Below are 22,893 nucleotides of genomic sequence, written 5' to 3'. Positions count from 1 at the left end.
GGTGCAGGTCCTTATGACCTGAAGCTATTTTCTCTTAATTTTTTACATGCCTTTCACAAAAGTAATATAATTATTTCTGTTCAGGGCGACACGCTTCGTCCATCGATAGTAGTCGATTCGCGACCTTTCACAGGTAGCTTGTAACTGCGACCTTGTTGATTTTTTACATGATTCCCATATTCAATATGTTTTAATTTGTGATTTACGACATAGAAAATACCTGATGAAGAATTAGTCGATGTCGGGACCTCAAAATAATACTCTAATTAATGGGTGACCATCCTTTGAAGCAGTCTCTTCTACCGCCATGCACATATTAAAGATGTCTCTTGTAAAATTTCGTGATTGACCTCTCTATTTTATATCGGTGGCGTTATTTTCTTATTTACTTCGACGATTTTGAATTTCAATCGTATTTTGTGATACAATCATGTAGCGTTCAACAGTAATATTGGGTCAGTACAAACTGAGTACGCTGGGTTTTTAACGCCCAATTTGGCAATAAAGTGAATACGTTTGTCCATTGACGCACATGCATAAATTTCAGCCTTGAGACAGGAAAGTGAACATCCGCGTGGTCCGACAAACGAAACTAACTATGAAATGGCCACGACGTCGATGGCTCCTGAAATCTTTATCACATGATAGATGTTTCATGTTGTTATCATAAACAGTAGAGTGGGCTCCCTCTACTGTCTATAGTTGAATTGCGTTAATTTGGGCATCTTTAGAGGGGACGGTGAGAGGGTAATAGAACCAAACTCATGATCTGTGACAGAATTTTGTTTACTTACTATTTTACCATGGGTTTGGTTTGTGTTGATCTGGTTGGTTAGCCGTCCCAGGGCCTGGGAACAGTAGCTGCAGGCTTGTCAAACACTAACTGGTGTCAACTACTTATCTAGCCGGTACACTGTGCCAAAAGTGAAAAATCCATTGAGGATTCTTCTGTATATTGTTCTGGATACTTCAAGAATCCACCAGAATACTACAATATACATTATGTATGCCAGTGGATTCTGGTGGTCAATGGTTTCTGTCGGATACTGAACAGAATCCATTGCTTAATCCATTGCAGGATTCTGCTGGATTCACGTGTTATCCATTATATATGTATTTCAGGATACTACTGGATTCTCTAATTTATAGAGAATCAAGGGACCAGTACTTTTGGCTTGATTGATTGATTACATAATAATGGGAGGGTCAGTTGCCGCATATATCCATACTTATTATTCACCAATTTTTACATAATTATCCAACACTGGCTTCGGGGGAACTGGGGTGTGGGGGTGGGTCCTCAAATAACAGTAATGCTTTGTAGCTTTTGACTCATGTATTTCTACTCATACAGGCATCACATACACTATATATATATATATATATATAATATATATATATATATTATATATATGTGTGTGTGTGTGTGTGTGTGTGTGTGTGTGTGTGTGTGTGTATACACAATGAGTACTCTTTTTACAAGTGAAGACACCAATGTAATGATGCTTTCTACAGCAAAATAGAGTACAGATTGCATCTGAAAACTATACTGCAATTTAGATACACAAATCCAAGATCACTGTAAATGATTCTTCTTTATTCCAAAGGAATGTGTAAATGTTAGTAAAATAAATAAAAGGCAATATAAAGCATTATGTAAACTACACTGATTAAAAAATACAGACAAAAAACATTCAGAACAATTTTCCTGAGACACATTCAAAGTTATCTTCAATACTGTAAAAAAAGAATTTCCATAGCCTTGATAACTCTAATATCAATTAATGCAGTCACTTTTAAATATGCCTGAGCCTAACAGGGAGAAATATGGTTCATCAGAACAATTTGATATCTTACCATTATCATCCTTATTGACCTGTATACAAAATTTTGAAGCAATCTGTTGACTGTTTCAGAGAAATTATTTTAAACAAAAAACAGGAAAATAACCCAAAATACAACAAGCAACTAAAAATCTGCTTAATTAAACCCCTATGACAATTTTAAATTATAATAGAATTCATTGTTTCACGGCCTGATCTGTGAAAATAAAACCAGTGAATCATGTGTCCCAAACAGCAAAATAGTGAAATTAAATCCTGGTGAAAATTAATGCTCTTTACAGTATGCTGTAAATTTTGGCATACGTTTAAAGATATACATGTGTAGTATTCCTAAGTTTTGTACATTTTAATTTGTGTCAATTGAGATGTGTCAGCTAATGACTGTGTAATTCACCAAATTACAAGATCAACTATGTGTACCTTTAAATATAGGAATAAAAAATCATTTCAAGAGTTTCTTGATTGAATATGAAGCACTCAAGCTATCTACACAGCAAGAAAATGCAGACACATGCCTGTAACAGAGGGATAATCATTACCTGTAACAGGCCCAGATAAATAACCTTTTTTGCAAGACCAGTAAAAACCTGTCAGATTTTAGGTTGTGTAAATTCTGATTCATGGTGGTACAGGATTGTATACAATGCTGTAAATTCTGACTGTATCAAGACCTATAATTGCAGCACTGAACCACCTGACCACCGGTGTGCGTACAGTGGTGTGTAAGCTGCAGGGCCTGAAAATCTGTATGGATTTCAGGGTGTAAATTTGTTGTAAAAATTGGCAAATTTTGATGATAGAAGCAGAAAGAAATGTTATTGTTTGAACACTGAAAAATTTCAGACCCTGTTAGAGATCAGTGTTCACAGCACTGTGTACAGGTGCTGTAATTGGTAGAAATACAGCCATGTGTTTACAGTACTTGATACAGACATGTGCATCAGCCCCTGATAGAACTCCTTCTGTATTTGCTGACACAGACCTGTAACACAGTTTGTATCAGGGCCTGTGCAGGAACTGTCACTGGGGTGAATTTTTTTGTAGTGTATGTTTAATTAACTCTTACTTATCACATACATGTATGTGCACTGTTAAATCGTAGCTTTTGTTCAGTTAATCAAAATCTCAAAAACTAGGAAAAATTGCTCTGAAAAACACAATATTGCATATCTCAGGACAAACTGATTACTGCTTCAATTATATTATCCTAAGAGACCTGCATTTAAAATTTCAAAGCAATCTGACAAGCAATTTCAGAGAAATTTTTGGACAAGAAATAGAAAAAATACCATCAGTAACACGGTGTGGCTCACATTTGTTTCAGCATGTTTAAACACTGTAACTGCACCTTGATAAATTCTTGAGGACACAAATCCAGATACGTCAAAGTGACAAATTTCAGCAGTACTTCAAAGATGTACTTGTGAAGTATTTGTAAGTTATGCCTTGGTTATACTAAACTTTTCTTGGTGTCAACTGACCTGTGCCAGCTAATGACTTTATATTTCACTGAACTTACAACACCAGCTCTGTGTACTACTTTTCAAGTAAAGCAATTAAAATTGAGAACAAATCAGTTGTTGACCAACAGAGGGATGATGGATAATTACTCAGAAAAGCTATGCATCACTGTTCTGTCTCACACAATTGTCACTGAACTGTTGTTATCAGGTGGTCTCTCACTGGCTCTGCCATACTTCCTCTGCAGTATGTAGTGTCTTGAATTAGAGTCATTAAGCATTCGCTGATTGAGTGTGTCTATCCTATCAAATCGTTTAGTTTGTCAGATCGCCAAGAAGGCCTGGAGGCAATTATCCTTCCATCTGGTGGGACCTCCTCATCAGACATCAGGTCTGCAGTTACATCATTCCAGAAACCCTTCTCATCTGCATTGATCACTGCACTTCTCCTCTTTAAAATCTGTAGGTAGAAATGATAAATGATGGTTATTTAAAATCATGCAAAGAGTGAGATAAATGATGGCATAATACATAAAGTCACTGTCATAACTAACAATATGGTACATTTGATATTTTAAGAACAACTCTGGTATCATGACTTATTACTGATTTGAACATATTATGTTGCCTTCCATTCCACCTATGCTTAGGAACATAAGGAAATTCATGTATCATTTTAACATTGGCCACCCTTGTCCAAAGACCTTTGAGCACATCAGAATGGAACTGTCAATTTACATAACCCTCAACTAAAGTAAGTTTTGCTTTGTTAAATTTTATTTGAACCCATTAGTACATTTGTACAATTATTGTGACAAAATTGTTGACTCTGTATATCTAATAGTGCTAACTATGCAAAGACCCAACCCATACTACAAATATCCCATGATTCATTCTGATTTGTACCAACAGAGATTCCCTAGTCAAGCCAGGCATAGCTCACATGTGTAGAGAAAACTGTAGACTACTAAAAATAAAAATTTTGAAAAAAATGCTTTGAAGGAGACTCATTGTCAATTACCATTTCAAATGATTTTTCAATATCATGCATTATTTGAGTGCATATAACACGATGGGAACTAATTTGGGATAATTGGATGAAGTAATGTCGATTTCATCTACAAATGTAACCTCATCTACTTTTCTTTTTACGTTACGCACTTGTTTTTATGAGTATTTTGTAATATTGCAACATTCAACTATAGGGCACCTAACATCTTTGAGAAATTTGAAAAATATGAAAATCCAATTATCCCAAATTAGTTCCAATCGTGTTATATACATTTCATATAATTTTCAAGAAATTATATAGACAGCCATACAGAAAAAAGTTTGAAGTATAATAGAGATACTTGAAGCATGGACTGACTGTTGTTGAATACTGTTCAATAACTGTCAGTCCAGCCACTAAGTAAATACTAGTTCAAAACTATATCCTTGTTCCCAGCGGGTGCAACACTGAAGCTGTTTTGACTATGCAAATGTTTTTATGAAAAAATGTATATTAAGTTACATTTTGTGAAATAAGGCAAGAGTTTTCTTGCACACAGTTGGTTGTTCCAAAAAAAAAACAGTTTCGTATAATGTTAATAAAAGATAAAACTATGGTTTTTTAGCACATCGTGTAATCTGGAACATGTTATCAGAGCATACATTGTAAGCTTGTTTCATCTTTCAATATTAAATTTGCAACTCTTGGACATGAGTTTGTCTTGTGATATTGTTTCAAAGTTGTGTTCCCAGGCAAGGTTCATAAAATACACTTCATGGATTCCTTCAACAATATTTTGGCCAGTTAAAAGCTGTTAAAAGTGTTAAAAGCTCATCCTGAGTTTGACTATGCTATTATTGTATGTTATGCTATGTACATTTGTGTTTTGAACTCAATCTAAGAGCCCCTTAAGTTGTTTCAACAATACAGATAAAGTATGGCATAAAACTTCGCCTCAGATCACCTCTGTATCATTTCCGACATTGCTGTCGCATCAGTTTGTTTATTTTCTATATCGTTTCATTACCGCCTCTGTATCAGCCTTGCATTGCTTCCGCATCGTATCAGCCTAAACATCGCCGCTGCATCGTATCAAGTCAATTTCATGGTCCCAATTGGCCACGGCATATTATTCACTCAAAAATGCAACAGCAAAGTTGCCGCCTTCGGAAATTTCGCCGCCTGGCATTGCCGATGTTTTTGAGAGTAAAGGTATACAAAATGAAAGATCAAATACATGTGTCCGACCCCATATGTCCGACATTATCCATTCATGAAATGTTGCTTCAACACACAAAAATGGGAACAAAGTTGAAACATATTGTGATTATAATGCGTTTCTTTTACGAATTGCTTTATTTGATATGAAGTTTGTATACCATTTTATTTGCGAACATTTTTGTAACAAGATAGCACTCTACCAGGGACAGACATTAACGGTTGCAAGTGAAAGTCGCGTTTGGGCAACTGCAACTGAAACACCAGTACCGGTTGCCCGATGAGACAAGTGTCAAAAAATGACGTGGGACAACTTTCCACTGACTAGAAACCCAGAAATGTGTGGTACTGTGTGCGGAATGACCATTTTAAATGACTGAAATTAGTATTTTTAAGCTTTTAAATACATGTACGTCCTTGAAAGCGCACAAGAAAAAACTGGCCATACAAAGTAAGGAGAATTGCTAAAATAATAACTGCAGTGTATCATATACTAGGTTAACACATATAGTGATGCCACCTTGAATTCACCTAACGCTTTACACAGTGACCTTTAAACCCGATTGACGTGAATAAATTATGATGTAGAGGAAGTCCGTGACCTTTAGTCACAACACATTGATAACAATCTGATAGCGGGAACTTCCAAGTGTTTCAATAATTGCTACGCAATTCATACTATAGAGTTACACTCCGCAACCAATTATCCATCAAAAATAAATTAATTTTAGGCAAAACTATCGCACCGTGCGCATACGGTATAAATCTGAGTAGGCCTACATATGTCACGCCGCGCCAATCACTCTAAATCACGTACCCACATCGTCCAAGACGTTCGAATTCATGATTATTAACCGATCATTTACCTTCAACTAGATGAAATCTTGTCTATATTCTCAATTTTCGATGACTTTTGACGAAATGACATCGACTTTTCATGCCCGATATCTCATATCTGATGTCTTTGAGTTCCGTGAATGAGGCGATGCGCTAGTGAAACGATACGGAAACAATACCAAACAACCGAGTGATGATGTTGGATTTGGGGTTGGGCGATGCGGAAACGATACGGAAACGATAATGAGGCTAAAAAAAGCGAAGCTTTGGGCGATACTTTATCTGTATGTTTCTCTAAAATAATTTGCAGGGTTTACACATTTCATTGTGATCTCAAAATTTGACATTGAATAAGCTGCATAACAATCGATTACATCTGTATCTTCAAGGGAAGGTTAACAAGCGACCTAGCGGCCGATATAGCTCCGCTGTGTTTATGTAGAGAATAACTATTTTTGACACATGTTGGTGAAGAAGGTGGAAATCTTTGATAGCTCATTTCAATGGCCAGAAAAAGATGCTAAAATATCTGCAAAAATATACAATTGAAGATTTCATCATAATTTGAATTTTTACATCGGATCATTCCAAAGAACACGTCCACTAAAGCTATCTGACGAGTAGTTTTTAGAGAATAAAATTTTCTGACCAAAAATGGCAATAATTGTCCCCCAAAATAAAAATTGCAGATTTCACCATAATTTCAGTATATCACATATTACAATAATCCCTTGGAACCTGTATACCAAATATCAAAGCTATCCACTTGCAGTTTTTGAGAAACAATTTTTTTAACAGAAATGGCAAAAATTGCCCCAAAATATACAAAATTGCAGATTTTACCATAATGTCAAAATATCAAATTTAGTTAATCTGTACGAACCTGCATATCGAATTTCAAAGCTATCAGACCAGTACTTTTTGAGAAACACATTTTCGACCAAAAATGGCAAAAATTACCCATAAATAACAAAATTGCAGATTTCATCATAATTTCATAAATATCATTAAGTTCATCGGTAGGAACCTGTATACCAAATTGCAAAGCTATCAGATGAGTAGTTTTGGAAATACACATTTTTTGACCAAAATGGCAAAAATTGCCCCCAAAACACAAAAATTACACATTTCATCAGAAATTCAATATATATTACTTAGTTCGTCTATACAAACCTGTATACCAAATTTCAAAGCTATCAGACCAGTACTTTTTGAGAAATACATTTTTGACCAAAAATGGCAAAAATTGCCTTAAAAATGCAAATTTGCATATTTCTGCACAATTTGAACAAATCTGAAATAGATCATCCCTAGGGACCTATGTACCAAATATCAAAGCTATCTGACTGGTAGTTTTGAAGAAGAAGATTTTTACAGATTTTTTTTACCAAAACGACAAAAATTGCCTTGAAATACAAATATGCAAATTTCACCATGATTTGAACAATCTGACTATAGTTACCCTAAGTAAACTGCACATCAAATTTAAAAGCAATCGGACGATCGGTTTCAGAGAAGATGACTTTTTTACCAAAAACAGGAAAAATTGCCCCAAAAATACAATTATGCAAATTTCACCACAATTTGAACAACCTTGACTGGGGTTACCTCCAGGAACCTCTATACCAAGTTTCAAATTAATCTGACGTGAAGTTTCAGAGAAGAAGATTTCTTGACCAAAAACAGGAAAAATTGCCCCAAAAATACAATTATGCAAATTTCACCACAATTTGAACAATCTTGAGTGAGGTCACTCCTATGAACCTCCATACCAAATTTCAAAGAAATCTGACTTGCGGTTTCAGAGAAGAAGACCATTGTTGACGGACGGACGACGACGAACAATCAGTCTATCGGATAAGCTCCGCGTCTCTGACAGCGGAGCTAAAAAGGCAGATTTTGTCGCTTAAAGCTGTTGGTGCTCTGCAAATGTATAACCAAATATCAAAGCTCAACTAAGTAAAATTGATTTTACTTGTGTCATGATGGTTCTACCATGTACTATAATTCACCAACACTGGTGCTTTGGTTACCTTGTCCTTCAAAGTTCACTGGTTTAGACTAAAAAATTATCAGTGCAGACTTTGTAGTACATACCTCTCTTATTCTCCTGTTGTTGGCATGCCTTTTTGTGTAACTCTGTCTTTCCTTGGGACACTACCCTTTCCCTACTTTTTCAGTGCCTAATAAACATCTCCAAGGGGCCTGCAACTTGCAAGGATATAAATAAAAGAGTTAAAACTCTTACTGTGAAAAATCAAAATATCTGAAACACAGATGATGAATCATCATATTTCATGTGACAATATGACAATGAATAATCATATTCATCTGGCTATCAATTGGTATTCACATTTGAATCAGACAATAGCATTCCCAGGCCTACAAAGGCTTGACATCATCGGATTCCCATGCACTAAGCATGGATGAAAGATTGACTCTTTTTACATCCATGGTTATACAATAATACAAAATGTTCATGTTGAAAATAAGACCACATTTCATTTGATACAGAAATTGCATTAATTTAGAAAGTTAGAAAGTTGGAAATCATTAATGAAGTGATGCAAAATAAAATGACATACCATGTTTAGGTAAGATCAGAATTATTCTCATGTTTACTTTAAGGCAGATGAGTTGCAACTTTTGACATTATTTTTATGATTTTTATATTTAGATTAAAATCAGTTCATAGCAAATTTCTACATAACTCAGAGATGTTTACTCTAGTGTAATTATCCACAGAGTTGGACTGCATGAGGAGATTCTTGTAAGACAAATAATAAATGGGTGCCGCACCCAAATATGGCCGCCTACATGCAACTACATGATAAACAGCGTAAATGGTGGATGTACACATTTAAATCTTTACAAATACAACATGGTGCAACCCACTGAAAGGAAGGGAAAGGGATTCACTCCACTTAGAGGAAAAATTCTTGTTTTCACTTATTATGGCAAGATTTTGAAAATTGCGGGAAATTTAAAATTAACAAAGATGTGCTCAATTTCTTGTCTATTCTGCCACAAGCAAATGCTGTTGAGGCACAGTTAATGACTATATCGTTCAATTTGTAGATTGCAATGAATATCTGAAGAAATTGAAGGTACTTTGAGGTTGGACAAATTTCACAGTGTTGCAGCTCACGGCCTTTTAAAGCCCACTAGCAGTATCTTTAAGCATTATTTTATGCGCTAACCTTTTCCTGCCAAGTCCATATTTCACCATCAGGTCAAGATGGTTAAAATAAATGAAACACAACATATTCCATATGGTGTATTTTAACATAATATTATACATTTGAAGGCTGTAGAAAACATAAATATTGTAAGCTGATTTTTTTGGACTAAGATGCTATAACAGGCCAAGCCAAGCAGGTGAAAAAACGCCATGTTTGGGCTCAATACCGCGTTTTACTGACTTGGCTGATTGGGAAGTTATAGTCTTAATACTGTCTGGCAGGAAAAGGGTGAACTTTCAAGTTGAAATAAGTTTGTGAGAGTGTATAAGGTGGTGCATAAGAAGCTGGGTAGAAAGGACTGATGTAGGGTAGAGCTGTGTGCATGTGACATGGCTAATGAATGTAAACAAGACAAAATAGACTGTGCATAATGGCGATAGGCTAGTTGCGACTTGGATTTTAATGCCAGTAGTTGATGCACCCCTGTTTTAGACAAAGATGATGGGGCATGTCCTCAAATTGAAGCGTCTGCAACGTCTACCACCCATACAAAGGTTGAACACTACAAGGCAAGCATCCATTAGGGCCAGCTATGATCGTTTTGAACAGCAATATTTTAGGTCGGACATATCTGATTTTCCAGAACATTAATTTCCAAATACATACAAGTTAACAGTATGTTTAAGAGTTGATATAAACTTTATTTAAAGCTCCATAAGCTGTATCTTTTGGCTATTTTTTCAGAACTTTGTTTTGTGGTTTCCTACACTTTATGCATTGAATCCCTAATTCGTAATTTAAAGCCAAGTATTTAGCATATCAACACAACCTAAATGAGTATAATCTACGAAATTACGGTATTGTTGAAAATTGCATTCAAGCCTGGACTAGAATTCATTTGTAAACAATAAACAATGATCACTACACACATACAAGCTGTGTTGACAAAAAGAATACTTGAAATTTCAGCATGACAAACTTTTTAGGATCAGACACAGTAGTTGATACAGAAGCAGAACACTGAAAAACTTGCAACAAGTTACAGCTTATGTCCCTTTAAATCCCACGTTGACAGAATATAGTATTTTCCACAGAAGATTCAAGGGTTTTACATGTGTGTTGATGTCCCCCGAATTTCTAAAATGGTCCCCTTGGGACAGGAGTAGGGGTTTACAGTGACCCCCTGTTTTGACATCCCAGATTGAACACTGACAGAGGTGAATGTTTTCACCTGTGACGTTGCATGTTCTGTTCCTTAGGAATATTACCAAAATCAAAATGACTGTTAAAATTTGAATTTACTCATCATATGTTTCACAAATGTATGGTTTCCTACTGCAGTAAAAGCCAACATCCTTCAGAGCTGAAGTAAGTTTGTGAAAATACAGTAATTTTGGTGTATGTGCAATTTTGCACAAGGTAAAGATTGTGCTGTGATTAAATATTTGCCCAAACATGCAAACACTGAGGATACTGTGCATACCTGCACTGAAATCTTCACATAAAGTGCACAGAGTAGTCTAATGTATAATGCAGAGCGCTGAATGTTTTCAACTTAGACATTGTATGTTCTATGTCCTTAGTAATATTACCTATTTTTGAAAATGGGGAATTGCGAGGTGTAAGTCTTCAAAAAGTTTATTTTCTAGAATCGATTTTCATTCTAACATTACTCAAACCTAGCGGCCGATATAGCTCCGCTGTGTAACTAAGGGATACTGTCGCATACAGTTGTCTAGCAGCAATTCCTTGCAAGCTCTATTTTGGAGGCCAAAAGAGTACGCGACAGCTTTGAAAAGAAATGAATTTTTATGTATAAAAATGTGAAAGAACCTTGAAGCTCCCACCTCAATATCAAAACGCTTATGTTACAATATATTTTGGTCTCGACAAGTTTATCCAGCAAAATCGCTGTAGTGAATATCGCCATGCATTCTGGTCATTTTGGATAAAATTAGTATATTTTTAATGCGAATTCACGTACTTGTCACACATTTAAGGTGTCAGAGATTCAGAGATTTTTTGTAATTGATATATTTACCAGCAACGCGGCTCGGAGCAAAGAAACAGGAGCTGTTTCCAGACCGGTGGGTGGAGGGACGGTGATTCACTTCACATTGTATCTATGAGGAAACCATTAAATCTTATTTTTCAATACAGAACTAGCCACATCTGTGTATTTATAGATGCTTGATTATTGATATTAATGTACTTAATTAGACTGAGCTGGTTACTAGTGAATGTTGGTGCAAGAAATTTGGTTTTTCGAATAGTACCGGATGGTGAGAATAGCGTTTGAAAGCAGATGTGAACAACAAATATGCTATTGGACTTTCACCCAAGTGATTACATGTTTCTAAAGGTTTAGGGTATTCTTTGAAAGTTCAAAGGTCAGATAAGAAATTTTACGTCAGTTATTAATAAAACATCAAATAAGACTGTGACACAAAGGACAAATGAAAGTTGGGGGCAATCTTTTCTTGAAAACACTTTTGAAGGGTGATTATTCTACATTTTCGAAACACCAACCAACACCCCAACCCTAGCCCCCCCCCCCGTAATTTCTGTACAGTCCCTCGCCACAAAGGTACATTAGCATGAAGTTGCCTGGGAATTAGATGTTCATTGTTTATTTGAAATTTTATCAGCAATATCGATGATTTAAACAACACAAACGTTAGACATTTTTGCAAGATAAAGACATTGCTGAACACGTTTATACGAGAAGGAGTAGACGTATGTAAGAAAAGACACTTGGGCTGGTTACATAAGACAAAGAGGACAAGTTAACTATACATACCTGTACCTGGTATGTACACGACCACCGTCCAGCTGATGCAGAACTCAGCAGCGATCGAGGGGGTCGACCTTTCGCTTGTGCGAAAAAGAGTTGCCCTCTTCCGTCCAAATTGCTAAAATGGGTTGTCGAGTTTCGTCCCGATTGAACGGAGAATAAAACTTGCTGCTTGTCGAACCATTGAGCTTCTGGGTAGTAGCTCTAAAACGTAACTCAGTTCATGACATCGACACGATTGGACGACTCTCCAGTTGTACTAGATTAAAACGTACAGCGTAGTCGTCGAGATGGTCCAGGATTTCAAGGGTAGACTGTAGACATTCCTAAACACGGGCGGGACATGTCAGTAAACGCTAAAAGATGAACGACTGGAGATTTTGATCATTGTTGGCGGTACGTGCAAGCGACGCCACGCCAACACCACACTGGGTCTTCTGATTGACCTTTGACCAATATGGCTTACGGCTCCTTAGGTTTAAATATTCACGAAACGAACTGCGAAGAATTTGATGATAACTATCATTTTTTACTTAATCTTGAAGAAAATGTTATTTTTTCGCTCTCGTTAGACAAGAATATTGCTAACTTAGCCCCATCTTCGTCTTACACCAGATAAATGTACAAACTCAAGGACAGCAGGCTAGAGGGTCAAGTTTTGCCGTGCTATCAGACTGCGGCTTGTACTGTATTTACGCAATATTATCCTCATGAATATTCTGTGTTAGGCACACAGACGTGCCAAACCCGTGCACAGAACAGGAACATCGAAAAAAGCTGTTCGGAGGCGATTTTTGAGGGCAGAGGAAATTTTAATTTTGCTCAGGCAGGGAACATGTTTTATAAAGTGGCAGGGGAGCAAATTTTAGTGTTTGTTTTGTAGGGCAGGGCAGATATCGGTTGATTGTCAGGGACAGGGCTTGGCGAAAAACGAGGAGAGAGAAAGCTACTTTTAAACGGGGACAGGGGAAGTTGAGCCATGGTGTTTCTGGGATTGGGACACAGGGCTAGTACTTATAACTTTTCATGTCTGCAGGGGAAAAGGAATGACAACATTTTGAGGGGATTTTTTTCCAGGGCGGGGAAATTGGCAAGTTTTTTTCGCCACAGGGCAGCTTCAAAAATTCATAGTAGGGAGGGGGAACGGGCAAAAATAAGTGGGGAGTGGGTTTGAGTGCGGCAGGGTAGGTCGAAAAAGTTTTAGTGGGAGGGCAAATTATGAATTAATTACCCTCTCGACTGAAAATTAGTCAGTTCACATTGCTTGCCGTGCACACTATATACCTTATCATTAGTAAGGACCCCTTTAAAAGTGAATTGTTCGTTGGCTGCACCTGGCTGAACCGGATATTTGGCGAGGTCTTTTTCAAAATAGTAAAAAATAGCAGCAATTAGGCCTAATTAAAACTTTGGGTAAGGCCTGTAATCGTGTGTCAGTCATACTACGAGGTACCAAAACGACTGAAGACAGTATTTCCGAACCAAAAAAACGGGGGTGTCAAAGAAAGTCGATAACTAAATTTTAAAAGTTGAATAAAATATTCATGGTCGTTGCTCACTGTTGATTAATTCGTGGAAAGTATCGTGTCTCCCGACTTTGATTCAACATACCCTTTCTTTCTTTTTTTTTTGTCGATCGATAAAAGTATTTTAATCTTTAATATTCCATCATTTATAACCGATGTCATATCCAAACCTACTGTATTAAGTTTCTGACGAAAATACAAGGACGTGTCCAATGCGCCAACGTGGTGCAATATGTTTTGAGACATTGAAGAAATATTGTAGTTCGGCCGCGCTCAACAGGTTGCTCCAGAAGTAAGGATGTCACAACAAGGTCTAGGCGAAAAGATAACGAATCAGTTGTATAAAACACGGTTTTTAGTTGGATATCGTATCTGTTTCAATTTCTGAACAAGCTTTGGAATTAGCCTGGTATAGCCTAATAACTATCAACCTGTAGGCACCCCCCTATGACGGGAAAAGCGAAATATAAGCACTTTTTTATGCAATTCATCATCATCGGGTCACGGTCGCGATTTCACATGCGGAACTGAGCTTGGTGTTCACCACAACTTGATGTGGGATTTGATGGAGCTTGGAGGTACCGGTGTATGAGTTAGGTAGTCAGAATAACAATTAATCACAAAAGATTTATGCATCAAAATGTAAAGATTAATGTGACTGAACTATCTTATGATTTGTTTGCTGATTGACGTTTGGGGCAAGGCGGCGAAAGTCCAAGGCCAAAAGAAGAAGTACGCAGTCGAATCACATATTTTGTAAGAAATAACCACCGGTACCATAGGTACTGTGCTCAATCCGGCCCTGACTTATGCTCCCGTCCTGTTTCCAAGAATAAGTTTTCGAGCTGCGTTGCTAAGCAATGTCGCTAAACAACCTTGACTCACGTCCGAGCCGATTTTTGATGTCGTTGATGCCCCTGGTGAATGTTAATGAGAGTGTATTGGCAATATTCGAAAACACACCGGTACAAAATGTAATGCAGCTCTCCTATAGTTATGTGTCAATTAATCAATTTTCGTCGCAAGTCACATCAATTTTAACAAAGTTGAACTCACAAGAGAGTGTCGTCTGCTGACTGCACATATTTGTCATAAAAAATGAGCGACATTTGCGATGGCAACCCTAACAAATCGAAACGAGAGCATTTTGCTAAATATTATGATCTTAGTTGTCCGCGGATTATAGGATTATAAAGTTGTTATAAAACGTGCCTGTCTATAGAATTCTTTGGAAGTCTTGATCGCTTACGTACAATGATTCATAATAAACTGGACAAGTAGAATTCGGACGTCCGTCAATTCTAAATCTCTCACGCAGGATTTTTTTACTTAATCAGGCAGTCTGGTATAGACCATCTTGTAAAACGCTCCATCTCTATATACTCGCTAACTCTTTGCAATTGGAATTCTATGCCTGGGAAAACAATACGAAAAGTTCAGACATGTCGCCATACGGTATATTTTCTATACACTTCGGGGGAAGAACAAAATATAAAAAGCTTCATACTTCATAATTGATTTTATTGGTAATATAAACAGATGAAAGCCGATGTACATCAGCTCTCCTCAACTTTATTACATTTGACTGTATTTTGGATAGTGTGCGGTTGTTGGTGTACTCTTTACATGTAGCTACCGCGAGACACATCTGACTGCGTTCCGCTGTATATCGTAAATGTTCTTGTTCTGTACAAGTTTACGAGCATTTTCTCTCGCCAGTCGTTAATAACCCGTTCCAAACGCCAATCATGTGATTTTACCCACCCAACAAACAAACAAAATCTGCCACACATCCAGTTAAAATATTGTTTCACTGCCCTTAAAATATCCACTGCCATTAAAAAAATAAAACGATTCCCCTGCCCCTTTTCGATGAACAGCTCCGTTGACTACCTGTACCTGAAAATTTAGCGTTCTTTCAACTGTCACTATGGGTCTGGTCAGTTTCTTCGGCCTTGGGGATCCCAGGCCATGGAATTTTACCCGAATAACCGCCGTCACCCCACAAATGGAGTGGCCATGAAATTAACAAATCACACAAATTGCGTAACTTCTCACCCGTAGGATGGGACCGTTAGAGACTAGTGACAACTGCTTCTGAGAATTAGTCTTTGACTGTTGTGAAGATTTTGCGGTCATGTAACGTCTCTTGTCTTACCAATCAGATACTGTTCATTTATATGTTTATCATCAAGGGGAGGCGTTAGAATCTAGTTTCGCCTTACAGAAGTTTAGCTATGTTTTGTTGATCCTTTGACAAAAATGCTATCGGCGCGTGCCATGGGACCGCAAAGTCATGCAAACACGTGCTTTGATGCAAATACTGTATTGCTGATGCGTCAGTTTTCGGTGCGGAGCTAAATCGTGGCGATCAACAGTGCTCAGTGAACGATGGCTTGAAGCAGGGGACCTGGGCGATCTTCACCGCTCCTAAAATTAAAGGCTGTTTTTTTCAGTGAAAACCGACTGTTTTGGAGAATGCCCGAAATGTCACCACCATTATCGTTTCACCTCTTTGACACTGATAGTACTCGCACCATACACCATAGGCGAAAGAAATCAGTCCCCTGGGGTAGGAGGGAGGTTTTTTGTGCAACGGTTTACCTTATTTTATTTTATTAATTTTGACTGTGATATTTCAAATAAAGTTCAACTCCAAACTGTCTGACTGCTTTCTTGATCATCGAAATATTTATTTGAAATACCACAGTCAAAATTAATAAAATTACTTTTATTAATTTTACCACAGTCAAAATTAATAAAATTACTTTTATTAATTTGACTGTGGTATTTCAAATAAAGATTTCGACTCCACACCGTCTGACTGTTTTATATATTACCCGACAAGTCCTTATCTCCTCTCCAACGTGTGTATTGTAATTGCTCCGAAAACATTGCCAACTTGCTAATCCTTGTCGGTATCAGCGGATTAAGTGATTGAGTCAACACCACAGCCGCCCCACACATGTGGGACGGATGTGGTGTTGACTTAATAAGCCAATCCGCTGATACGCTGATACAAGTTGGCAATGTTTGCGCAGCAATTAGAGTGGTATGTGCACTGGTTGAAGAGGAGATAAGGACGTTGGAAACACAGTCAGACAGTTTGGATTCGAAAGCTTTATTTGAAATATCACAGTCAAAATTAATAAAATCAAATAAGGTAAACCGTTGCACAAAAAACCTCCCACCCCGGGGACTTTCATCTGCCCCCTGTGCATACACAATGAACCATTAATTACAACACCGTCCCTCCACCCAGGTGGGTGGAGGACGGTGATTACAACATCGCTTCAACCCGTGAAAACGACAGGTTGAAATCTCATTTCACATGCATATGTGCAAATCCAAAGCCAAGACGGCTTCATTTAGATGCAAATGAACGAAGGGTGCAGTTGCTAATCATAATATCAAACAAAGGACAGCCGACTTCTAAGAATACCTAACATTAAAGGGACATTATTTGTATCTTTTGATTTTTTTTTTTCATTTTTTCGATGACTGAAATCCCCGGTCAAACCAATAGGAGACCTAAATTGTGACTATGGACGGCTTCAAGGATATGTAAAAACCACCTTCTTGCTCTTTACGGCAAGGTTCAATGTTTGTAACTGGGCGTCCGCGCGATTTGAACCAACTGCCATGATTGAACCCCAGCACATGACCAATATTACTACGCATTGGTCAACTATCAAGTACAGCTAGAACGCTGAGCGGCCGTCACCTACACACTAACTTCAGCACAATGCATATCGAGGAGCTCACGTCGCATAAACAAATGCACGTCTCACAAACTACTGTCAAATAGTGAAATAAACAGGGCATTTGCTTGTAAGTTTGATTTTAGTATCGATGATAGGGACTGTGAAACAAAATAAACCATAAACCATAAACGCAATTGGGTCAATGGTAAAACTAAAACGATGTCAGATGCTGTGGGATAGTGAAACAGGTACAGAGTAATGCATTTTCTGTGCATTTGATCGTTAGCAAATCTTCGGCAACTTTTAAGATTTTTAGGGCATTTTCTTGCCATTACGTTGGTTTGTTTTACAAACACGACATGATCACTTGTTGAACTTGGAAACATCGCACTCGGACAGAACAGTGCACGGTGTAGCATCTGTGACATCGTGACACCGCGCCGAGCGGGTACTGTACTGTCGATTGATACTGCTCGCGATTGGAGTCACCTCTCGACACACAAGATCTGTTCGAATGTTGTTATTCTCAATGCATCGTGTAATTATTTGTATCAGTTGAATAGCATTTTGAACCAAAAGTGAGTAATGACAGCGCCTAGACCCTATACGTCGTTTACGGCCTCCGTCCCACTCCCAAAGTGGGTTTTGCGTAGCTGAGCACATCGTGTACCTAGCCCTGCGTACAGGTCTGTGTTCCTGGCGTTATACGGCCTCCACACCGTATAACGCCGGGAACACAAAGACCTGTACGCAGGGCTAATCGTGTACCCAGGCGAGGCGGGTGTGCTCGAAAACGAAACTCAGTGCGAGTTTGGGATTAAAAATGGGTTGTTTTTGTGGAGAAACTGCACGCCGCGACCGAGGTGCTGCCAGCGATTTTGCACAGCCGTGTTACGCAGAGCTAGCTTTCACCCAACAATGTACATGGTGTACGGTACGTGTCAGTCGCCAAAGCAGCTTCAATCACAGACAGTAGGGGCCCTCTGTTGTATATGCTTCAATTTCGCGATCACCTCGACAATAAAGTGACTGCATTCTACTGAAGTTTATCCACTTCATTTTCCGCTGTTTTGACATTTCTATGCCCACAGGCTTTGGGCAAGTCTACATATGGAGGTACAAACGAGACGAAAAAAATCAGCAATTATAGGCCTTGTCGTCGGCTTCTTGCAGCTTGTAGGCATTTGAAATGCCCATCACAAAAATGTGCTCTGTAGCAGCAAAGAATGGTGTATCTAAGAGCAGGATTGGCCGTCAAGATCTCCATGAAAAACTGACCGTCAAAATGTAACTGAGCAAACGGCATCGGTAATAGGGAATCCCGAAACTGCTACACTGCGCTCTCGACTTTCACTTCGTGTGGTTTATTTTTTTTACACTCAGATCCTTACAGCAGCCTTATAGCAGTTAGCAGTGTGGTCTGATCGCAGGTCAACGGTAGCCCACCATTAACCTCTGACCAAGGTTTTTCTATACAGTGTACGCAAACGGGATGGAAGTTGTCTATGGTCGACCGTTCTTTAGACATCTTTCAATAAGTCGAACAACATTATCAACTTCTCGTTTGCAATAATATAGGTCGAAAGATCAAATAATGTCCCTTTAAACTATTTCCCCATCGATCTGCGTATCATAATATGAAACAAGTTCTCTGGGAAGGAAATCAATTCTATAATTTTAGCGTAGCATTGCGGTGTTTTTGTCCAACAGTAAAATCATATACAGAAACAAAGCCTGTGGTTAAAAATGAGCTTACGCGGACCACGGTCCCTGGGTGGAGGGACTGTGCACGGACAAGTACAATGAGACATACACTGATTTTCTTGATTTCGTTAATGCTTTCCTCTGACTAATTTTTCTTTGATTTTTTCCTTCTGAGTCCACCAGTAGAATTGAAAGCCATCTAGTCGATCGACACCCGTGACACACTTGTCAGATGTTATCTTCGATACCTCTGATGTCCGATGCAACATTCTCTTCGACAAGCTTGCTTGACTTATTCTACCTGCAACTTAAAACTTATAGTGATTTTGTAGCTCATTCTTTACTATTTTGCGTAGTATTTGATAGCCGGTACGTTCTCTCGATACCTCGACACACTTGTCCGACAACCTCTCAAATGGGTTATTTCTCCGGGGAATATATTGGCTATGAAATGCGGACCTGTGAACTTTATCTCATTTTTGTACTAAATTGAACTGACTTGGTTCATTGCAATGTTGTCGGCTGAAATATTTTTTTCATGATTGTTTAGAGAGTTTACTGGCGCAATGGTAATTGACACGTTTTGTACAAAGAAAACACCGTTTGAAGGACTTCCTCTGCGGGAAAAGCGTACCCGTTTCACACGATCTACATTTGTTCACCGTCCCTCACCCACGGAGGGACGGTGATTTGTTGCATAATTGTTCATGTCAGTGGCTTTTCTGCATTTTGGAAAAAAGTTATGTTTCTATCATTTGTCTTTCACTCGTAGTTCTGACGTCGCGAAGGTCGGACGAATTCTGATCGCATCGTTAGATGTCAAAGGAAAGTTTCACAAACGGCGATTTTCAGAAATTCTCTCGGATATTTGAGGAAGCCATTAGGCCGATTACCTCACAGCCATGATATAGCTGAATGATCTGGGCCTGACCTACACTTTGACAACTGTAATTACCACGATAAAAATTTGCGTTAAAAAGACTGATAGCTTGTGGAATAAAAGAGTTTGCGTAGCGCTGGCTACCGGTGGCCTACCGGTGGCCTCCAGCCAGTCGTTTCAGCCCATGTCGTTACGATCTCAATTTCCGGCCGCAAGTCACATCGGCATCGTGACCTAAGTCGTTTCAGCATCCCTGTTTCGATTTTTGTTTGTTTTGTTTTTCTTGTTGTTGTTGTTGTTTTGTTTTTTGTTTTTTTTTGGGGGGGGCAAACTTATCAGTCATTGACTGACTAGTCGTATTCGTAAGCTTGATTGACCTTTGCCTTCTTACCTTTACTTTTACGTGCATTTTGTTTTTTCTCCAACGGATCCGCCTTCAAGCTTTTGATTTATCAGCGGCTAGTGCTATCGATAAACTTGTGTCACAGAATTGAAATGATGTGAAGATATTACTGTGTTTTACCATGTTCCCTGTAAGATAGAACATGCTAATGTTGACACTATACGTTTTAGAGCTTTACTTTGTAACAACTTTAATCTTAGGCTTTGTAGGCAGTCCATCGAGGTAGCCTGTGATAAATAGATGTCGCGGTGCCGAAACGACTTACGTTAGAAAACAGAGAGGCCGACACGAAACGGCTTGCGGTCGGAATTTACGACTTTATGCCGAAACATCTAGAAATTTAACCCGGAAATAAATGTTAAAATACGTGCCAGGAGGGACCGTGGCCAGTATCATGGCGTTTCCAGTCAGTGGACTTTTTCAGGAATTTCCCAGTTTTCACTGAAGCGCCATTATAAATTGACGAAAGTCCATCATGTGTTTTATGATAATGCTCATTGCATCTGTCTTTGAGGTTGCGGTATTTTGTAAGTATATCATAGTTCCCAGCGATATAAACATGATAGTGCTGGTTTGCTCACAGTGGCAAGAAAATTCATATCATGCAATTGCAGATTCCATCGCGAAACATGAGGTGTCAAGAGGTTAGAACTACATTTACACATAAGTACCAGATACACCTCCATGCTCTATTGTATTTCACATTCAGAACAGGCGTGATCGGCGTTTGCGAAGAAACGCTTTGCGTTTGCGTTGTTCATGTAGTTTGTGTTAGGGACTGTCGTTGTACATATGATTGTCAAATTGATAAATTGATGTATAAATTAGCGACATTTCCTATAGTATATGTATTCTTGGCAGCTATTCTATTCATTCAAGGAGATTTTCAGGGGGATAATTCACTTCACTCATGGAAACACGGTCCCTTGATCGTTCGAAACGTCAGTCGTACCGGCTTACTGTCACTCACAACTTTTTATCCTGTTCGTCCTGTAAAACATCGGAACATCGTTCCGTCGCAACTTACTGAAACCACGGTATTTAGCGGTTCACTGACCTTCAAAAACAGGAACAATTGTTTTCGAAAGTTTGCGTAATATGCCTTTTTTTCTATAACACGACCCTAACTTACACTAAACTTTTTTCGCATTTCAAAAATTACTAGTGAACTTTCTTAATTTTATAGTTTTTTGTGCGTCGATATTGACCAGCCAGCGTTTTTGAATGTAAGTTTCGGGAAACTTATTTTAGGCTCAAATCAAAAGTAGCACGCGCGCACCTAAGGACCTCAGTAGGTAACGACATCGTCCAATTACTGATCAACGTCCAGCCAGAATTATTGCCACTTCGATCCTGATCATTCTGACCGCCAAGCTGTTTGTGTGAGCAGTCAATCCATGGCTAATTACAAATCAAATCAGAGTGGGTTGAAATGATTCAAAGTTAAGTACATGTATAGTTATGAGGTAAAGAAGGCGCTAGGCGATAATGCGTGCTGGTAGACACTAATGAATGCCATGCTACCGTGCCTCGGAGTGAGAGTTAACACGTTCTTGAACGTACTACATGTAGTACTAGAATTAGCTTCGCCTTAAAACGTGCGTTAACATGAAGAAAAGGAGTGAAATGAGAATTTCCCTTGTTGGAAGTGATTAAAAAGGGGAATCAATGTGGCCGCGGCAAAACTAGACGTCGAATAACTCCTGTCGAAATGGTCCGGGTGTCCAAGTGAAGCTGGCTACCGTCAGCCTTTAGTTACTGGGAAGACTACATATTTACTGGGAGACATTCTGTGCTAAAATTGACCGAGGCTGCTCCACTATTAATGTTCCTTTATATACCAGAACTAAAAGAGTGTGGTCATAGTATTAGTAAGGCACGTAACCGAAGCGATTCATACTTCCTGTGTGTTACCCGAGCGCGTTGCTTATGTAATCACAACGGACAGTGGTGACAATTGCCCCGTCTGTCCACTGACGCCACTCGCTAGCAACTTCGACATAGTTGAGTAACCCTGCTCGAAACCATATTTTCTATCCAGTTTTAGCTCCGTAAACCACAAAAGTGCATGTTAAAGACAACGTAGATCACTATGTTAGCACTATAGTTGAAAATTGCAACGAATCACCCTGCTGAAACGTGCATTTGGGCGTATTTGTAGATTCGACGTACACGGCCTGTAACAGCTTAAGTGTGAGATTTAGGATGTGTAAGTTTCTGCCGGTCACACCCCTAGGAAATATAAGCTGGCTTAATCGACGGGACAGGAAGTGGATAAGGCGCGTTTACGTTAGCTTATAAAATCGTAAACGCCCGATTTCATACAGGCTGTCACGTTTGTACATTTAAT

General features: G+C 38.5%; 1 long non-coding RNA gene across 3 annotated transcripts; it reads right to left on the bottom strand.

The window, feature by feature from the left end:
• Positions 1–1,576: 1,576 nt before the first annotated feature.
• On the bottom strand, positions 1,577–12,791 carry LOC139132859 (uncharacterized). Of its 3 annotated transcripts, XR_011552460.1 has the most exons (4): positions 12,333–12,791; positions 11,574–11,655; positions 8,448–8,561; positions 1,577–3,764 (listed from the first exon to the last, which is right to left on the bottom strand). It is a non-coding gene; the product is annotated as an uncharacterized lncRNA (long non-coding RNA). The 3 variants fall into 3 exon arrangements; XR_011552459.1 differs by lacking the exon at positions 11,574–11,655 and having other exon boundaries at positions 12,333–12,789; XR_011552458.1 differs by lacking the exon at positions 11,574–11,655 and having other exon boundaries at positions 8,448–8,555; positions 12,333–12,787.
• Positions 12,792–22,893: the final 10,102 nt, after the last annotated feature.

The sequence above is a fragment of the Ptychodera flava genome, chromosome 5, assembly GCF_041260155.1.
Source record: "Ptychodera flava strain L36383 chromosome 5, AS_Pfla_20210202, whole genome shotgun sequence".
In the NCBI taxonomy this organism is placed as follows: domain Eukaryota; kingdom Metazoa; phylum Hemichordata; class Enteropneusta; family Ptychoderidae; genus Ptychodera; species Ptychodera flava.
Note: the sequence above shows the minus strand (reverse complement) of the source record. Positions and strands in the feature narration are given on the sequence as shown.